This window comes from Hyla sarda, chromosome 4 (assembly GCF_029499605.1).
Source record: "Hyla sarda isolate aHylSar1 chromosome 4, aHylSar1.hap1, whole genome shotgun sequence".
Classification (NCBI taxonomy): domain Eukaryota; kingdom Metazoa; phylum Chordata; class Amphibia; order Anura; family Hylidae; genus Hyla; species Hyla sarda.
Genome location: NC_079192.1, coordinates 123,886,056 through 123,892,741, shown reverse-complemented (window position 1 = coordinate 123,892,741; position 6,686 = coordinate 123,886,056).

Sequence of the window (6,686 nt, the reverse complement as noted above, 5' to 3'; positions counted from 1 at the left end):
GCGGATCCTACAGCAGCGTTTCCCAAGAAGGGTGCTTCGAGCTGTTGCAAAACTACAAGTCCCAGCATGCCCGGACCGCCATTGGCTTCATGATGACCCAGCACAGATGGAGAAAAAAAGAGAAACATGAACGACTCTGATCAGAGCAGATGCCCTCTCTCTGAGTAACCGCATTTAACTGTAATCACATAGTCTGCAGCAGCTGCATCTACTTTATATGGTCACTGTATCTGGTCTTTGTATAGTGATTTTCATGCAATAGCAATATAGCAGTTTCAGTCAGCGGTAATGGTAGTGGTCATGTTGTGACGTAATTATTTGTCCATCTCTGCCCCAATAATGCCCCCACAGTTTGAATGGGCACATTGGCACAGATTTACTAATGCAAATTTGGCAGAATTTCAGTACTGTGGGGGAATTTTTCATCCACCGTTTTGATAGAACCCAACAAGGAGGGGGAGGAATAACTGTATAGTGTATTAGTCAAGGACTTATAGGACCCCATGAATGCCCCTCCCAGCGCCGTTGCTGCATTAGAGAGATCCAGGTCGATCCACCATGCAGCGTACACCACCTGTGAAGCGAGAAAATAACCATACATATTCGGAGCTGCAAGACCACCTCGTTGCTCTAGCGCCTGGAGAAGAGCCAGTCTCTGTAGTCTATCCTTCCAGTATAAGGATCTCAGAGTAGCATTCAGTTGTTTAACCCCTTAAGGACCAAAACCATTTTAAACTTAAGGACCCGGCCAATTTTATTTTTGCATTTTCATTTTTTTTTCCTCCTCGCCTTCTAAAATCCATAACTCTTTTATATTTCCATCTACAGAGCCATATAAGGGCTTGTTTTTTTGTGTAACCAATTGTACGGCGACCTAAAAAAAACATTTTTTTTAGGGATGAAATTTAAATGAAAACCACAATTTTGCACATTTTGGAGGGTTTCGTTTTCACACTGTACAATTTACGGTAAAAATGACATGTGTTCTTTATTCTGTAGGTAAATACAATTAAAATGATACCCATGGCTAGATACTTTTATATTTTTTGTACCGCTTAAAAAAAATCGAAAACTTTTTGTACAAAATCAGTAATCTAAAATAGCCCTATTTTGACCACCTATAACTTTTTCATTTTCCGTATATAGGGCGGTATGAGGGCTCATTTTTTTGCACCGTCATCTGTACTTTTTATTGATACCACATTTGCATATATATAACTTTTATATAATTTTTTATAAATTTTTTGGGGAATAAAATGTAACAAAAAAAGCAGCATTTTTTTTATGTTTACGCCATTCATTGTACGGGATCATTAACATTATATTTTGATAGTTTGGACATTTACGCACACGGCGATAGCAAATATGTTTCTAAAAAAAATTTTTTAGCGCTTTTTGGGGGTAAAAAGAAGCCAAAAAGGTGTCAAGAAGGTCAAACAAAGCCACCAATGAGGAAGCGAGATAAAAGAAGATCCAAGGCGTCTGACGAAAAAGCCGGAACGGCTTTGAAACGCATTGCGTGGATCCTTTGTGTGCAATAAATTTACCAATATATACTTCTTGTGGCAGCGCCATTCATCTCATCTCCTTTTATCTACATTAGCGCCAGGACGCTGGGAGCCGCAGCAGCCGCGATTACAGGATTCCTGATCAAGCGCAGTGAGTGTTGTGCCTCCAGTTCCACAACTTGCATAGGCGAGTGCATTTTGATTGGGCTCTTCACTATCTCATCCATCAGGTTCCATCCAGGGGCGCGCACCCTGTTCTCTTTTGTATTTTCTAGACTAATGAGGAAGCAGCATCCTCTGCATAGACTAAGGTATCATCTGCATACATAGAGACCTTCACCTCCAAGGACCCCCTCTGAATACCATGAATAGATCCAGAGACCCGGATAACCGCAGCTAATGGCTCCACCGCCAGGGCAAACAGGAATGGTGACAAAGGGCAGCTCTGCCTAGTACCCCTGCCTAGAGGGAAAAAGTCAGACACGGCAAGATTAGTGCGGATGCGGGCTCTAGGCTGATCATACAACAACCGAATCCAATTCCCAAAGCGAGATCCAAATTGGAGGGCACGCAGCAGGTGCCAAAGAGAGAGCCATTCAACGGAATCAAAGGCCTTATAGACATCCAAGCTGGCCACGAATCCCGCAGATGCATCACCATCCTAGGCGGATAGATTGGGTTGGAGCCTTTTAACGTTAACCTCTGTAGCCCTACCTGGCATAAATCCTGTTTGGTCAGGGTGAACAGGGGAAGTAATAACCCCCTTAAGCCTATTTGCGAGTATTTTAGCTAGAATTTTAACATTACATTTAAAAGGGAAATATGACGGTAGGAGTCTGGCAAAGTCGGATCCTTCCCGGGCTTAAGGATAACAATCAGGACATCTTTCATAGAGTCAGGGAGTCCTCATTTCATAAGCAGCATTATACAATCTGAGCAGTATAGGGATTAACTTCTCGTTCAACCCATACCAGGTCCCAACCATCCCATCCAAGCCTGGGGTCTTCCAGGAGGGGCAGCTCCTTAATGGCCTGAGACACCTCCTCAAACGTAAAAGGAACATCAAGAGCAGAGGCCTGAGAGGGAGTAAGGGAGGAAAGAGAAAGACCCGCCAAAAATGGACCCAAGCCCTACGGGACACTAGAATAACATAAATCACTATAAAAGGCTTTAAAAACCCCATTAACCACAACAGGTTCTCGGACCAAGACCACATTCACACCGCGGATACAGGGAATAGACAACACCGGTCTATTCTCATTTGCCAAACAGGCCAGGAGCCTTCCTTTCTTATCCCCAAACTCAAATAAGGCAGCCTTCCTGTCCAATAATTTCAACTGTACCCAATCCTTCTGCAAAATCAATAAAGATCTCTGGGCCTTGGCCCACGCTTGTTCAACCTGAGGAGAGGGATCCCTAACCACCGCCACCTCCAGCACCCCTATCTCAGTTCCTTAGCCGCATGAAGGGTCCTTTGGCTTGCTACCCCTGCTATAAGTGCCCCTCTCAGTCACATTTTAGGCATCCGGATGATCCCCATTGTGAGCCCAATAACTGGTATGTGCCTCCTCCTCCATAGCCCCAGAAACTGGTTCAGCACGAAGCCACCCAGGGTGTATTCGCCAGAGTTTAGAGGAAGAATTCTGGCCTAATCTTAGAGTAAGAATGAGAGCAGAATGATCTGAGATCCCTCTACTGGTGTATAGGATATCGCTTACCAGAGGCAGTAGGTCAGCTGAGGCATAGGCAAGGTCATTTCGGGGAAAAGGACTTATGCACAGCAGAATAAAAGGAAAAGCCCAAGTCAGTTGGATACTTCCATCTCCAGACCTCGGTGAGAGTCAACACCAGACACCAAGATGCAAGCTGAAGAGAGCCAGGATCCGAGACATTAGTGCGATCGAGCCATGGATCAGGCAGGCACAGCGTTAAAGTCACCTTTAAAAAGAACAGGGTCAGCAGGAAAGGTAAGCAATTTAGCAGTAATTACATCCAACAATTCCATCCTAAAAGGAAGAGGGACATACAAGGACACCAAGACAAAACTAAAAGAATACAAGGAGCAGAGGAGAATAACAAAACACCCAAAATGGTCACAGGCCACCTGGGTGATCTCTATCGGCAATGCTTTAGACACCAAAACCAACACCCCTCTAGCAGAAGTGGAATAGGAGGCATGATAGCCCTTGGCTACCCATGCCCTCTTAAGGACCAACACCTTCTGTCCCGTAAGATGAGCTTCTTGTAGGTAATTGATATGAGGGGAGTGGCGCTTAAAATCCAAACATAACGCCCGTTTAAACTTAGAATTCAGGCCTCAGACATTCCAACTAAAAACTTTATGTTTTTTCATACCACCGGAGACCGCTACTTTCCAGAGGAGACAACACCAATACACCAGATGGAGAGAGGAGCACCCCAGGGCACACAAACCAGACAAACCAACAAACTGGGCACAAAGACACACAAAAACAAGAACAGTAAAGAACATTCCCAAAACTCCCTGTCTTACACTTAGAAAACAAGTGCAAACCTATACCCTAAACAGACCTAAAATTGGGGGAAATGCTAGCTCTAGCTAAGAAAACAATCCAGCAATCCACCCCCCCCCCCCCACCTAAAGAACTGTAGGGAACAACTAACTCACCTAAGGCCAATATCCCTGTGACTGAAAGACCTAGGAAATGAGGAACCTAGGGAAGGCCCTAAACAGATAACCCCTAACTCCTGGACAATAAGGGGAGACTACAAGTCCTGTATCAGCAGAGTTCAGTCCGGAGAGTAAGCAGGCAGTGCAGCATCCACTCACTGCAGTGCATCAGAAGGAGAGGAAGAACTTCGTAGACTCGCCATCCACCACTCGCAGCTGCGCAGGGAACAGCATAGCATACTGGTATCCTTTGGACCTAAGGCGCTGGCGAACTTCGGTGAATTTCGTTCTTTGCTTGCGGAGTTGCACCAAGAAGTCGGGGTAAAAGACCACTCTGGCACCATTGAAAAGAACTTCACCCTTAATGCGTACAGCTCTCAGGATAGCGTCCCTGTCACTGTAGTGCAATAATTTTGCCAGAAAGGGTCTAGGAGGACCCCCAGGTGGGAGAGGTCTGCCCAGGACCCTATGGGCCCGCTCCACTAAGAAGTAAGGAGAAAAAGTATCGGCAGGCAGGAGCTCCTTAAGCCAGGTTTCAAGGAAGACTACAGCATCAGCACCCTCCGCCCTCTCCGGGAGGCCAACCAGTTGAATATTATTTCTGCGTAAACGGTTCTCAAAGTCATCTGACCGGTCAGCCACTCCTTTCATCTGGCACTGGAGAGTAGCTGTCTCCACTGTAGAGACCTCTGTGGTCTTCTGTGTTTCATGGCGCAGAATTACAAAGTCTTGCCTTAATTCATCAACCCTGGAAAGCATTAACGTTTGGCAGGTTGTAATAGCTGCCAGTACTTCGGCAAATTTCTGGTCAATATCAGAGGCAATATAGAAAGAATGGCCCGGAGAGCGGGGCCGTGGGGGACTTTCAGGACCCTCAAACAGAGAGAGAAGTCAGGAAAAGCACGGCCTGGGTGGTCCTGGAGTATTGACAGAGCGTCTTAGCCGCATGGGCCAACACTTTAGATGTTAGAGGAGTAGGTACACGAGAGCCTTCATCAGAGGAGTTGTCATCTTCAGAGGACTGCCGGGCCACCTCTGTAGCAACCTTTGACTTTTTAGCTTTGTTGCGGGAGCCCCCCATAGCAACACTGAAGGAAGGTAGTGATAGAGTTTAGACAAGGGGAGCAGACCAGACGGTATCCCCCAGGCAGCACTATCAATAAGGCAGCAGTCCAGCACCAAGGGGAAGAACCACAAAGTTCAGCAGATTCACAGTTCAAGGCTTCAGAGCAGGGTAGAGGCACAGCAGCAGCACAAGACACTGGCAGACAGGCACAGCAGAGTAGGTTCCACCTCACTAGCAGGAGAGGATGAGCTGAGGCCATGACCTGGAGGTTAGGGCTCCCCCACCACCACCAGCAATCCAGAGGACCAGCTGAAAATTGCCCACGCAGAGCTCAGCAACAGAGAGATGTGCGCACCGCACCTGCAGCCGGAAGTCAGCAGAGCCAGGAGGAAGTCAGCGTGCCACTCAGTCCCGCCGGCGGGAATCTCCCAGGAGACCAACTGGGCCCACCCATGAAGGCAACAATTGCGGCGCCCCACAGCCCTCCAGCAATCCGCCTGAAGCTCCCAGACACCGGCCCCGTGGCACCCCAGGACCTCATAGGAGAACTCCACAGAGAAGCACCAGCCACCACTCAGCTCCCAGCACCACCCGACAGCTACGGCCCCCAGCTCCGGACCAAAGGACTCCCCGGAAGGAGAAGTAAGTGTTCCACCACAGGCAGGGCAGCAGCAGGTATCCACCCTAGCAAGGCCAGGTGAGTTGCAGACCCTCAGGATAGGTATTTCAGGGCTTTAGAGGCTGAGGGTGCGGGAGCTCCTGCTCATACATCTTCTCAGTTCAGCATGCAGGTCACGCCCCCCCCCCACCCCCCCCCCCGGCTTCTTTCATTTATAAAGAGGCCTCTGAAAAATTAAAGAAGCAATCTGATTGGTTGCTATGGGCAACTGGTCAACTTTTCTTCTGCATAGGTTTTGATAAATCTCCCCAAATGTGCTTTAAAAACCATCTTATAGGTTCCCCCACATATTAATAAAATTATATTAATATTAATAAATCTGAGCCATTATCTCAAAATGGATCTTTTGCAAACACTGCTATTCGTGGTCACAGCAAAACTTTAAAACTAAAAGTGCATCTTTAATGGAAATGAGAATCATTCATTTTTCATAAAAATCTCTTTTAATGAAAGAACGTGAGATTCACATTATAGTTACACATACAATATGTGGACTGCAGATAAATAAACATTAAGGAAATGTCTTGTCACATTATGATCCTAGGTCAATTTGTTAAATGTTCTACTAACTCCATTGCTAATGTATTGAAGTCCTCATCTGAGAAGAGATGACTCTTTACAATGCGGATAACCGATTGCTCATTCAGGATATTGAAATCTTCCTCACTTTTGAAGGGTAAGTGTCCTGCAAGTTCACAGAGTGCCACGTTGAATGCAGATTCCTCCTTGCCACCAAAAAAGGATTGTCTTGCCCATATAAAACCTCGGATGCCCTCCCTTGCA